This window comes from Hippopotamus amphibius, chromosome 3 (genome assembly GCF_030028045.1).
Source record: "Hippopotamus amphibius kiboko isolate mHipAmp2 chromosome 3, mHipAmp2.hap2, whole genome shotgun sequence".
Classification (NCBI taxonomy): Eukaryota; Metazoa; Chordata; class Mammalia; order Artiodactyla; family Hippopotamidae; genus Hippopotamus; species Hippopotamus amphibius.
The window spans coordinates 69,869,948-69,884,905 of record NC_080188.1 but is presented as its reverse complement, the minus strand read 5'-3'; the positions used below and the strand labels follow the sequence as shown (position 1 = coordinate 69,884,905).

The 14,958-nt window shown below is 34.4% G+C and overlaps 1 protein-coding gene across 2 annotated transcripts in view; it reads left to right on the top strand.

Moving 5' to 3' along the window:
• The window catches only part of PPP3CA (protein phosphatase 3 catalytic subunit alpha), a 307,553-nt gene that overhangs the window by 103,883 nt on the left and 188,712 nt on the right, over nucleotides 1–14,958 (top strand). The gene's annotated exons all lie outside the window — the stretch shown is intronic.

Below are 14,958 nucleotides of genomic sequence, written 5' to 3'. Positions count from 1 at the left end.
GTTAAGTATTTTATATGGAGGAAAATAAGCTTGAATGTATTTCCTGCACCTCCATTTTTAGTGTTTTTTTCCTTATTTTTGTCTTTTTTTTAATGAATTATTTTATTGGAGTATAGTTGATTTACAATGTTGTGTTAGTTTCTGCTATACAGCAAAGTGAATCAGCCATAAGTATACATATATCCACTCTCTTCTAGACTCCATTCCCATATAGGTCATTACAGAGCACCAAATAGAGCTTCCTGTGCTATACAGTAGGTTCTTATTAGTTTTCTTTTTTATATATAATAGCATGTATATGTCAATCCCAATCTCCCAATTATTTTTGGTCTTTAAAACTTTATTATTTATTTAATTTTTTATCATTTTATATATAAAATTAGAATTATACTAAAGTGTTTGTAAGCTGCTCTTTTAACTTAAAAATAAGATATTTACTTGTCTTAACAAAACTGAATTCTTTATTTCTTGAATTAAATCATTTTTGCCTGTAAGTAAACATTAGGTCTATTCTTAAGAAAAAAGTAGTTGGGTGGGGAGGTTTTAAAGAAATGAACTGGTCCCAGACATCTATTTTAACTCTGCATTATTTTCTCTATAAAAATAAGAATAATTTTCTTGAGATACCTATAGAACTAATGTCATCAGCCTTTTAAATGGCTTGTGGTCTCAGAGTGAGGGACAAGATATTAAATCATTTCCGGTAGTAATTATTTTATTTGATAATTTGACATGAAATAAAACAAAGTGCAATGGAAAGATGACTATGTTTTTAAAGCTTATTCACACATCTTTATTACCAGTTAACTGTTAGCTTATCTTTTAAGGATGTGTTCTTGTTTTGAAAGAAAATATGTATGCCTCTAGTGGCAAAATCATTCATTTATTCTACAGTATTTGTTGGGTGTTGTCTTAGGGCAAGTTGTTGGGAAACAGTCTGAAATTTGTGTGCAGGAGCTCTGCTGGTGAGTACTCTGAAGATCTACACCTGTTAGGGAGTGAAAGGAGTGAGGATTGGAAAGAGGGAGCAGTTGAACTGCGATGCAGTTTCGATGGAAGTGTGAGCCAATCCTATGGTGAGCTCTGGGACTAGGTGGCCCTGCAGAGTTGTCCCGTATGGAGGCGAGGGGACTGGGCATTTGCAGTCCTGCACCAGCCAAAGAAGTGATGCAGCCTTGAATGGTGCAGTTGTAAGTAGTCAATAGCCAGTACTCCTGGAAGCTGAGGGGAGGAGAGTAAATTGAGTTTAAAAGGGGGTCCTACCTGGGGGGATCTGGGCAGTGCGCTACAGCATCTATGACCGTTGCTCACCAAGAATCCAACTTTGACCTAGGCATTGGGGACACCATGTTGAGCGAAAGCAGACATGATCATTCTTTCAGGGAGTTGAGGTCTATTACAAAACCACAGAAATAAAAGTAAAGTTTGGTTGTTACAGAGCTAATACATAGTATTATGAAGGCCTATATTAAGAAGCTAAGAATCTGCTGTGAAGCTATGGATAAAATACTTTTTATGTCTATTGATGGTAGTCAACCTAATGTTTATGCAAGCTCATACTGGTTTGCCTTCTCTCATATAAGCTTATCTTGTATTATATTTTTCATACTATTTTGTGTGGATATTATTTAACTACTCAATAACTGAATCCTCCACATTAACACCCAAACCCTCCACTCCCGAGAATGCTGGACAAATGTAATTCAGGTGATTCACAATGCTAATGTTGTATTCATCCACTCATGGAAAGGTGTTACTGTTAGATTTGATTAATTGGGAAGCCACAATTGCAGTTGTGATATTTTCTGCTGGACTTGAAGTTTCCAGGAGAACTTGTATTTTCAAACTAATAGAAAAAGAGGAGCCAGTAAAGGAAGACTTCTGAGGCTGCTTTTTAACAATACTTATAACAAATTATAAAAAGTATTACTTTTGATTATAGTGATCTAGTTGCCAAGTGCTTTATGTGAATTATTTTATTTAATTCTTATTAGTCTACTGTTCGAAGAGGTTTACACAGATTATGTGATACAATCTTCATAATATCTCTAGGAAATAAGTTCTATTCTTATCCCAACTTTATAGGTAAGAACACTAAAACTAGAGTCTTTACAAAACTAGTAAGCAGAAGAGCCAAGATTTTATCTTTTTTAATTTTTAAAAACTTATTTTTATTTAATTAATTTGTTTGTTTTGGGAGCTGCATTGGGTCTTTGTTGCTGCGTGTGGGCTTTCTGTAGTTGTGGCGAGCAGGGCCTTCACTTCATTGAGGTGCATGGGCCCTAGAGTGCACACGAGCTTCAGTAGTTGTGGCATGCAGGCTCCAGGGTGCATGGGCTTCAGTAGTTGTGGCTTACAAGCTCTAGAGCGCACAGGCATAGTTGCTCCGTGGCATGTGGGATCTTCCCGGACGAGGGCTCAAACTCTTGTCCCTTGCGCCACCAGGGAAGTCCCAGAGCCAAGATTTTTAAAATGGACATTCTGAGCCCAGAGCTTTCCTTAGGAACATATTGATTATGTTTATTTGAAATAATGCATTGCTCAGAAAAATCAGGAATGGTTGAAAAAAGAAATGTTCAGCAATTCAGAGGAAAAAAACAACTTTAGGAAGTGCTCCCTTCTGACAGATATAGAAAACAAGCTGGTGGTTACCAGCGGGGAAGGGGAAGGGTGAAGGGGCAAGAAGGGGTATGGATTAAGAGATACAAACTACTGTGTATAAAAGATAAGCAACAAGGATATATTACATAGCACAGGGAAATAGAGCCATTATCTTGTAATAACTTTTAATAGAGTATGATCTGTAAAAATACTGAATCACTATGCTGTACACCCGAAACTAATATAATATTATAAAGCAACTATACTTCATTTGAAAAAAAAAAAGCGGTGGGGGGGTGGGGTGGGTGTGGAGGGCTCCCTTGCCTTATATAGATGGTGAAACAAATGTATCAAGGCAAGGGTTTGATCACCATCAGTTTCCATACTTGCTCCCCACTCTCTTTCTCCATGTGGTGAGGCAAGAGATCTTCTGTTGGATCTTAGTAGTTCTCTGCCTAAACCCTTTAATGGCTTCCTATTACACCTGCATATATATTCTTTGTTGCCTACTTCTTCAGCCACAGATGGTGTCTCCATCCCAACCTCCTTCAACTTTGCTCAAGTGAACAGTGTTTCTTTCAGTGCTTCTAAATGCTAAGCTCTTCCCCACCTCAGGCTTTTGCTATTGTTGTTTTCTGTGCCTAGAATGTGCTTCCTTCTGCTTTCACGTGACTGAATTTTTCTTATCCTTCAGATCTTGACTGACATGTCACTTCCTTAGCAGAGCCCGCCCTGACCATAGTATTGAAAGCTGATTTCCTCCTTTACTCTCTTTGTATCCCATTTCATTCATTCTTCTTGCCATCATTTGTGGTAATATTATTTGTTCCTTTGGTTGTTTGTTACCTAGGTACTCTACAATTACTGTAGATGCTGAGTACAGGGCTAATGTCTAGCTTATTCCCTTTGTTTCTTCCGTGCCTGGCTGAGTCCATGTTCTTTCTTTGTTGTTTGAGTGAATCATCAGCTGGACATTAGTGGTCTTTATAGTCAAGCCTTGGTGAATTGTCCTTTTTTAGTTCTTTCAAGGTAGAACATAGATTTAAATACAGAAAAATTGTCAATTTTATTGGAAAGTCATGTGGGCCCTGCACAGTGCAAAGGATGTATTGATGTTAAAAGAGTTAATGTTCATTTTAGTTAAAAGTTTATGTATTACCTTCTATAACATCAGTGGGGGAAGTACTTTTCTGCATATAAAGTAAAACAATTTAGACAAGTGGCTGTCAAAAACAATTATACTGTGTTATTTTGGGGTAAATATTAGTTATATGAGAAATTGCTACCAAAAAAACTGATTATTTCAACTAGTTGTTAAATAAAGTCCTAAAATGTTTACTATTTATGATTGTTTCGAAAGCAAGATTTCAAAGGCCATAATATTCTGTATTAGTTAAACATGTTTACTGAGCATCTACTATGTGACCAGGCACCTTTATAGGCTTCAGGGAATTGGCAGAGAAATATAAGCACACCCGTCTTCATGAAGCTTATAGTCTAGTGAGGGGATAATTATTTTAATTAGCAGTCATTTTCCATTGAACATGATTTTACATCCATGTCAGTTGTAACCCTGATGCAAATGCACACATTATATATTTGTATAGTGTGTATGTGTGTGTGTATGATTCTGATATTACTATACAAATATAGGTCTGGTAACCTTTTCAGAAGTCTGAAGTGACATAGATTGAGCTGACTGATAGGAAGAATGGTCAACCTTAGTACTGTTCTTTGAGCCCCAAATGAGATGCCTTAAAAAGCCATTTTCATTTAAATTTTCTTCTAAGGCAATTCAGCCCCCCACACCACATGAGTTAGACAGACTTAGCATGTTGTAAAAGGGTTGAGTTTCTTAAATTGTATAAATTATGTATATTTATGTACAATTAAATTGTATAATTTATGTATGTACAATTACTGTATATGTAATTGCAATTTAAATTCGGGTGTATACTTTAAAAAGTTTTATTACTTTGATAATACCTCACACAGTATCTTTCATGCATTAATAATTGTGTGTTAAAAAAGCCAACTATTCCTATGATTCATTCGCTAGTAATATATGTATGATTGAAAATTTGTTGTAAAGAAAGCCTGCTTGCAGTAATTATTTGTAAATAGTTCCATTGAAAGCTTCGCATTTCTTTTAAGCAGATTAATTCTTTGCTTCTTTGGTAATTTTAGAATAATATTTAGACTCTGTGAGTTCATGATTAGAAAACAAACGAGAAGAGTTTGGTTTTTAGGCAAAAAGCTATGACTAAGTGAAAAGTAATCATGCCATGCTAATATTTATCTTTGTACATTTTTTACTTTGAACATGTAAATTTCTCGCTGCCTTAACTATTAACTGCCTTAACACATGTTGAAGTGGATGGGCCTTCTATCACTTTTAATAATTTGCCAAGCAATTTAGTACCACTTCGTGATACAAAAAATAAAAATTGATTAATGGGGACTTTATTTAACCTAAAGTGTTTAATAAAAAAAAAAAGACCTGAAATTTTCTAGATTAGGACTTCCCAAAGTTTTCATTTGAGCTAGAAACTTAGTAATTTAGTTCATTTTATTTATTTTTTCTTGACTTTTAAACTCAAACATAAAAGCCAGTTAACTTGGTGGTAGAGAGTAAAAAGTAAACATTGTAAACTAAATTGCCTAATTTACAGGGTGGATTTTCAAAACCCTTTTTGGGTTTATTTATTTACATTTTCCTTAAAATATGCAAAGAAAATAAGCATTATTCTAAAATGTTGTAGAAAATCAGATTGATAAAAGCATACATTTTCTCTCTAAAATATTTATGGTTTACTTTTAGTTCACCGCTGTAATAAGAGAAACTGAAGTTCCAATTTGCTATGTCAAGTAGGGAGACTTTTTTGGTTTTAGCACCTTAAAAAGACCTGCATAAGGTAAATAAGCTCCTCACTTCAGGCAAACCAGGACAGTTGGTTACTCTAACTGTTAAAATCCTTCTTACTTGTTTATTGTTTCATTCATGTTTTCTGGATAGCCATTCTTTATGTCTGTATATGTTTAAATTATTTGTAATATAAGTTTTCGGAGATTCATTTATATTCTAGGTATAGTGTCTTCAAGTTTACTTATTAAGCAAGGTGGCCTTTCCTTTGAAAGTAGGTATAGATTAGGAAAAAAAAAAAAGAACAAAAAAACCCAGACCTCATTTTTGAGTTGAGTTTAGATTGTTTGGGGAGAGGGCAACGTGATGTGTGAAAATGACAAATAAATGAATAAATAAGAAATAAGAAACTGAGAGATAATGAGGTGGTAAGTAGAGAATTAAAAACTGTCGTGATATTTCATGTTGACGTTGTTGCCTAGAACCGGGCTATCAGTTTGCATTGAAATTCTTTAAATGAATGTGGAGAGAACAGCCTGATTTTATTTCACTGTTAGGTTTAATTACTTACACAATATTTTAATACACAGTAGTAAATATGTGCAGTGTTCTTCATATATTACTGAAGATGTCTGTTATTGGAATACTAGAATATATACTATTAAAAATAGAATTGCATTGTAAATTATACTTCAATTTAAAAAAACAGAACAACATCAGTTTTTAAAACTGACATTTTCAGAATAAATGAACAAAAAAATAATATTTTTTATTTAAGGTCATGAAACTAATTTAAACTGACGAGTGTTAGGAAAGAGGTTTTATATAGGAATTGGAAAGCAGTGGATGCTTCTGTGAAGCTGATCTATAGTGAGACCCGCAAGCAGTTAAAAGGAAAGCCTGTAAAATTAAGCTCTAAGTATTTGGTTTACAAGTGGTCAGTCATAAGATAGTGAGACCAAAACTGACTCATGTCTGAAGGAATTAGAGATGATCAGAAGCTCTAAAGCCTCCCAACAAGAGATTAAACATTTATTGCTACTGCATATGCTCTTGGTTATTTTATTTTGCTCTTAGCACTGTCACTTTGAGTGAAATAGCTACAATGTTTTAAAGAAAAAAAAAGGCCACCCCTATTCAGTGGCCAAAAATTGTAGCTTAAATCCTGGCAGTCTATATAAAAAGTAAAGGGTGCCATTGGTCCTAGGAGGAACCAAATGGCTCAGTCAGCACAATTCATCATTACTACTGGAAAAAATAACTCAGCAGGCCTGCTCTGCTCGTGGTGAGTCAGTGGCATCATATTCATATACTGACAGCACTTTTTTCTTTTTAGGAATTACCCTCTCTATCCTGGGCCAAAAAAGCACATGGCAGTAAGGTTAAGTTAGGTATCAGAGTCCCAAAGAGCAAAGGCTGATATGTTTATTTTAAATTAGTAATTCACTCAAAAATGTTGAGTAAGGTTTACCTTAGGTGCTCAGGTGATGACAGAGGTCAGTCTGATATGGGGCTTAACCTTGGGGAGCTTTTCAACTTATAGAAAGTATGGAATATATTGAAGTAATTTTTTTAGTATAGAATGCAGAGTGAGTTACAAGTAATATGAAATTGTCAGGAGGGAATGAGTACTTCTGGTTGGGAGGTCTTCTTTTATTTATTCTACAGTGTGATTACTACTGTGTTCCAGTAGGAATTTTTAACAAGGAGATTTAATTGTAGCCCTGATTGATCCAATAATCCATCAAAAATTGAACACCTAGAATAAAAGAGATATTTAAGAGAATAAATGATGACTGACGCATAGTTTAAGTTTTTTAAGTAAGTCATGGTCCGATGGAGTGAGATAGACATATAACAAGTATTTAAAGCAAGATATGAGAAGTATTTTAATGCATGGGCAAAGGCTATAATTTCTTGCTTATGGTGTGTTATGTGTGTGCTTTAAATATCCACATCTTTTTTGGTCAAAGCCTCTAACACTAGACTTAGTTTAAATTGGAAAATGCTCACCACACTATCTTATAAATGAAGCTAGTCTTCATTTGTCAAGCCAATAAGCCAAATCAGACTTAACTTTTGATAAGAAAAAATATTTTATTTTTCAGTTTAAATAAACTGTATCTCCTTCCCCAAGCATCTCATTCCCACTTTCTAATTCAAAGTTAGATGGATTGATAGATGAACAGTTTGACCTACGTAGATAAAGGCATGAAATCTGGCTGTGACTTAGTGGCCAGATGAACTAAGATTCTGCCTTTCTCATTTTTCACTTGGTTCTTACAGGACTTTTTCTCCAGACTAGAGCTCTGAGTTGTCTCCAGTTCCTTGGTGACCTGAATGTTTTTAAGCCCTAAGCAATGGATCATTCTAAGATTTGTAAAGTGGAGAAGAACAATTGTGAAAGAAAAAGGTGGGGGAGGGAGATTGATGGGAAAGAAGAACTAGAATGTTTTCATGAGTGTGGTTTTAAGAAAGAGGAGATTTGGGAATTGAAGATCTGGAAACTGATTCTTATAAAATTATCCATATATAGAAAGTCTTGAAAAGAATCTGTTGTATTTATGGAAAGTAGAGATCCTCATTGTGAGTTTAGGATAGAGTTATATTGTGGGAATGATAGAAAGTGAAACTAAAGAGTTCAGTTTGTGAAAAACTTTACATGCTATTAATATCTAATTTAGATTTCACTTATGGAGGCAGAAGGGACACACAGTGGCTTTTTAGCTGGACAGTGCTTGTACGTGCAGATAATTCATGTGGCAGAGTGAAGGATGGAGGGGAAGTTGGGACAGGAGATAGGAGGTAGACAGCCAGTTGGGAGATTTCATCCATTATGAAATGAATGTTTTCTCCCCCTCCATTTCTGAAATTGGGACGCATCTTATAATTGATGGATGTTATAAATTAATTGGCAGTATTTTTTTTCTTTTTTGGAGATACATAAAATAATAATATATTTTAAGTCCGTGAAAACTATAATTCAGGTAGAAGTGATGTTGGTCTTAAAAGTAGGACCTGCAAGTGGGGATAGATAGAATTTAAGATCCATTTCTGGAGAAGAAAAATCTGACTGATAAAGCAATTTGTTTTTACTCATGATAAGAGATTTCTAAAGATTGTTAGAATTTAAGTTTCAAGATTTGATGCAAGTGTTTTATAAATCAAACCAGTATGATTTTATGGGAGTTGAATTATTTTTGTGGCTGAGAAAAATTTTAATGGAGAAAGTATATATATATATGTGTATATATATATATATATATATATAAAATCAAGACCAGTGATAAATGGTTTCAAATATGGGCTCCCCCCCCCCCCCCACTTTGAATATCTTTCTGTCTTTTTCCCATTCCTTGGACTTTTTCTTCCCTCCTTTCCCAGTACTCTGTTATCTTTTACTTTCCTTTCCTGTCCTATTTGCCTGAAAAAACAACTACTGTCACTCCAAAAGCACTATCTACCTATCTTTTAATTCCCTTCTTTTCTGCCTCTCCCTTTTCCTGCTGCCCTTTTTACCCGTTTTCTGGACAGTGCTGGGAATAATATATAATACCGAAGGGAGCAATTAACTCAACATTTGGCCCAGGGATTAAAGTAGAGACTGACTAGCTTGTGACTAACTCCTGAGGGCTCAATTTATATTAATGCTGCCTTTAGATTCACTTTCTTCACCTGATAGCACGGGGCCAAACTCCCTAGTTGTTTGTGCAAGTCAAGGTTTCTTTTTGCAAAGAGTGAATAGATCAAAATAGGAAGCAAATAAGGTTCTTGAAAAGTGCCAGTTAGAAGAGGCTATCACAAAATCACAGTTTTGCTAAAATGCTTGTCTCTGTATATGATGATACTTGGTAATTGAATCCTGAAGAAAATCAGTTTCTTTGCACCGAGGAATCTGTAGCAGCAAGACTCTTGAATAGATAGCTAGCTTCCTAAAACTAGTCTAGAAACTCAAGCTCTCTTCTCTTTGGGACTAGATATTGACAATGCTATTCAAAGCTGTAAGGCACTGTCTCTCAACTGTATTCTTTTTGTTTATGTGTAAATAATGCGTGGACAATAATGAACACAAATAATGTATGTACAGTAATGAACACAAATCTTAATTCTGAAAATTATATTCCCCTTTTAGTATTTCAAGTTGTTGCTTCTCTGTTAATTTCTTAGGCTTTCTTGAATTATTTTTTGGTTGATCTCTAAAAGAAAAAAATTCTGCTTTGTACCATTCTGCAGCACATATTTGGAGAGATAAAAATATTTGTTATACTCAATATATCATTCCATTTTATATTTCAGCCATTTGCAAGCCAATATAATATTACTGTAGAAATGACTTATTATTTCTGTGCTGTTAAGTGGAATAGTAGTTTACATGCTGGTTGTCCAATCAAAAATAAATTCCCCCGAAGAGTCACTTTAATTGGAAAATCAAAACCAGTGTCTCATGGGACAGTACCAACTAGACTTTGGGAAAAGTTGTCTTCGTAGAGTTTATATCTCTTTCCAGATCTTTTCTGATTAAATGGCTCTCTTTCACAGTAGTTTTTGCCATTGCCTGTTGTTTTCTGGCTACTAATAAAAAGAGTATTATACCATGGATAGATTTCACCTCTGTTAGGGTTGCCTGGCCCTTGTCCTGATTCTTAAGTTTAAATCTTTAATAGTTGGCCCCTTGTGCATTGCAGCAAGTGCTTCTAATTCACAAAAGTGTCTTTTGAAAAGAGCCCCTTGGCAGGAAGGATTCTTTTTTTCAGATATGCATGGAGAGATTTTGTTTTGATGTCTAATGAACCAAGTGAAAGAGTCCTAAATTAAAACAATTTGAAAAGATAAAATATAAAACTCCTTATTGTGTAATGTCTTTAATCAAGGCTCTTCAATGTCACTTAAGTGTTACGTTTTTAAGTTTCCGTGTCCAAAATTGAAATGCTTTTCATTTAAATTAAATTCCATAACTTTGTAAAGATTTCTGCAGACATTGTGGATGCTGTGCATTCATAATTTTGAATTGTGATTTAGTTCCCTTAAGACTTTACACATATTAGCATTTCAACGATTTTCATTCAGAAATTGAGATTTTATAGTTCTGTAGCAGATTCTCTGGAGAAACATCCTGAAAGAGTAGTCTCATGGTGATTTCAAAGAGAATTTCCTATCTAGGTGACTAGCGAATTCATATCATGAAAAAGAAACTGTGTATGTTCTGACTCCCTTGAAACACAAGTATTTTAGATATTTGTTCTTAGTTTTCTTTATATATATGTTTCAGGTGTACACGTTTATAGTTCAGCATCTGTTTATGCTACAGAGAGATCATCATCATAAGTCTAGTTGCTATCCATCACCATACAGTTGACACCCTTCCCCCATTTTGCCCACCCTCCAACCTCCCAACCCTCTTCCACTCTGGTAGCAACTAATCTGGTCTGTGTATCTGTGAATTTGTTTTTATTGTATTTGTTCTTTTTTTTTTTTTTAAGGTTTCACATATAAGTGTAATCATGTACTATTTGTCTTTCTCTATCTGACTTACTTCACTTAGCATAATACCCTCAAGGTCCATTCATGTTGTCACAAATGGCAGGATTTCATTCCTTTTTACGGCTGAGCAACATTTCATTGTGTATATATACTGCGTCTTCTTTATCCATCCATCTGTCCATGGTCACTTAGGTTGTTTCCATATCTTGGCTATTGTAAATAACGCTGCAGTGAACATAGGGGTGCATATATCTTTATGAATTAATTTTTTTTGATCTTTGGATAAATACCTAGAAGTGGAATAACTGGGTCATAAGGTAGTTCTATTCTCAATTTTTTGAGTAATCACCATATTGTTTTCCATAGTGGCTGCACCAGTTTATAGTCCTGCCAACAGTTCCCTTTCTCCACATCCTCTCCAGTATTTGTTATCCCTTGTCTTTCTGATAATAGTCATTCTGACAGTTGTGAGGTGATAGCTCATTGTGGTTTTAAATTGCATTTCCTTGATAGTTAATGTTGCTGAACATCTTTTAATGTGTCTGTTGGCCATCTGTATGTCTTTGGAAAAATGTCTGTTTGGGTCCTCTGACCATTTTTTAATCAGGTTGTTTTTTGTTTGTTATTGTTGTTGAATTCTGAGTTCTTTTATATTTTGGATATTAACCCCTTATAGGATATGTGATTTGCAAATTTCTTGTGTTCAGTAGATTGCCTTTTCACTTTGATAATATTTTCCTTTGCTGTGCAGAAACTTTTTAGTTTGATGTACTCCCATTTGTTTCTTTTGCTTTTCTTTCCCTTGCCTTTGGAGTCTGATCCACAAAAACATTGCTAAGACCAAAGTCAGTGAGGTTACCAGCTATGTTGTCTTTTAGGGATTTTATGGTTTCCGATCTGACATTCAAGTGTTTAATCCAGTTTGAGTTAATTTTTGTGTATGGTATAAGATAGTGATCTAGTCTCATTCTTTTGCATGTGGCTGTCCAGTTTTCCCAGTGCCATTTATTGAAGAGACTGTGATTTCTCCATTGTGTGTTCTTTACTCCTTTGTTGTAGGTTAATTGTTCTTATATGTGTGTGTTTATTTCTGTGTTCTCGATTCTGTTCCATTGATCTATATATCGGTCTTTGCGCTCCTACCACACTGTTTTGATTACTATAGCTTTGTAGGATAGTTTGAAATCAGGGCTCATGATACCTCCGGCTTTGTTCTTCTTTCTTAAGATTGTTTTGGCTGTTTGCTTTTGTGTGTGTGTGTGTGTGTGTGTGTGTGTGTTTCCGTACAAAGTTTAGAATTACTCTAGTTCTGTGAAATATACCTTTGGCATTTGATAGGGATTGCATTGAATCTGTGGATTGCTTCATGTAGTGTGGACATTTTAACAATATTAATTCTTCCAATCCATGAGCACAGACTACCTTTCCATTTTTTTGTGTGTCTTCTTCAATTTCCTTTATCAGCGTTTTATAGTTTTCAATGTAGAGGTCTTCCACCTCCTTGGTTAAATTTATTCTTAGGCATTTCATGCTTTTTGATGAAATTGTAAATGGGATTGTCTCCTTAATTTTCTTTTCTGATAGATTATTATTAGTGTATACAAACAACATATTTTTGTATATTGATTTTGTATCCTGTGACTTTATTGAATTCATTTATTAGTCCTAACAGTTTTTTGGTGGTCTTTAGGGTTTTTTATATATAATATCATGTCATCTGCAAATAGTGACAGTTTTACCTGTTCCCTTATGATTTGGATGCCTTTTATTTATTTTTCTTGCCTAATTGCTGTGGCTGGGATTTCTAGTACTATATTGAATACAAGTGATGAGAGTGGGCATCCTTGTCTTGATGGGTGGATTACATTAATTGATTACTGAATGTTGGACCATTCTTACATCCCTGAAATAAAATCCCACTTCATCATGGTGTGTGATCCTTTTAGTTTATTGTTGGATTTGGTTTGCTAATGTTTTGTTGAGGATTTTTGTGCTGAATCATGTTCAGCAAAGACATTGACCTGTCATTTTCTTTTTCTGTGTGGTTTCTTCGTCTGGTTTTGGTATCAGGATAATGATGACTTCATAAAATGTGTTTTAAAGATTTCCCTCTTCTTCAATATTTTGGAATAGTTTGAGAAGCATAAATGTTGAATATTCCTCCAGTGTTTTGTAATTTACTAATGAAGCTGTCTGGTCCTGTGCTTTTGTTTTTTGGGAAAAGACATTTGTTGTTTAGTCAGGAAAAGGTGTTTGCATTTATTTTAAATTGTTTATCATGTTAAATTTTATATGCTGTACAACTTAGCTTTATTTGGTCACTTATAGCTTCAATCACTGAAGAGAGAATCCTCTTGAAATGGCCTGTTAGATGATGAGAGGAATTCTCTTCATTATCTTTGAAGGACTACTATTGTGATTTAAACATGAGGAGAAGTTAGAATTAAATGTTTATTTATTTGTTCATTCATTCATTCACTTATTTAATTCAACAAATACTTTTGAGTCGCCCTCTATCTGCTAGGAACTAAACTAAATATTAAATAACTCATAAAGTATTTCTTGTCTTTTTAACAATAATAATGTCAAATGAAAGACTGTTGAAGAATAATTGTAGCATCAAAAATGACTACACAACCTAGTATATAGAACAAGGGAGGAGAATTTTCAGATGATGAGGAGAAAGCAGGTGTCAGACGTAAGGGAAGGATTTAGTTGAATTTTAAATTATACATAACCCATTGAGTCTCTTAAGAAGTTGATGAGCATGTATTTTCCTAAGAAGAATTTAAGTATGGTGCAAGCTTTCTTTCCCTCAAGAGTGTATTGCCTTTATTAAATAACATAATTTACATGTGCGTATATATACACACACCATCGGTAAGTGTCTTTCTGTCTGTTTGTACATATGAATGTAGAAACCTATATACCATTGCCCTGTACCAAACCTATATACTGTATACCCAGCATTAGACTTATCAATAGGATCACATTTATTTTCTTTTTTGGAATGCTGTTTATAGTAGACCCTGTTTAATTATAAAGGATTGTAAACATTTGTATCTTTGATACTGTGCATTGTCCATCGCATAAAAACATAGTCCTGCTCAATCACGAAAAGCCTTGTGGTTGTATTTCAGTTTTCTTTTTTCTACCTGAAGTGATAATGTTTCATGATACCAATAATTCTCAAACATTTATATCAGAAGACACTGTGACTGCAGAGGCGAATGATGCAAATGATCACATTCTTCTGGGTTGCTTGACAAATAAAGCTCTGAGAGGCCTTCGTACATGGAATGTATTTTGAAGTGTTAGAGTTTATATGAAAAAAATCTTGTGAGCATTTTACTTCTTCCAAATATATGTGTTTATTTCAATGCAAAAAAGGTCTAGTTTGTAATTACTATTTCCTAATAACTGTAGTGCAAGAAACATGACTGTGCATTTGGAATGTTAATTCAGTGAAATTCTAAACTGGCGAGTTCACTGAGTTAGAACTTGTTTTGGTCTTGACAGTTGTTGAAAGGGTCTATATAGATATTCATTCATCTAGTAAAACTCTTCCCCATATTAGTAGTCTGTAGTCTCTGACTTTGGTCATTCTGCTACAAATGTGCACTATCTAACTCAAGGAAACTTTTGTGACTGACATATGTAATTGTTTCCCAACTGTCATATCAGAGTATCAAGAGGTCCTACGTTTTTAATTTTGTCACTGCTTTTGGGTAATTTTGCCTAGGTGCTGGATGTAATAACAATTAAATGGAGAAAGGAAGGAGACTCTGTGTGCACACATGGGTGCGTGTGTGTGTGTGTCTTGCAAGGAGCCTGGATTCTCAGAAAGTTCACAAAAATCTGTGCACCACATAGAAAAATGAGCAATATTATTTTAATGTTAGAATTACAAAATTTCAGGTATTTCAACATCAATATCATGACATTATATGTAGCACAGCTTATTATCTATAAATATTTTCTGTTGAAAGCAAACACAAGCTTTGTATTTGTAT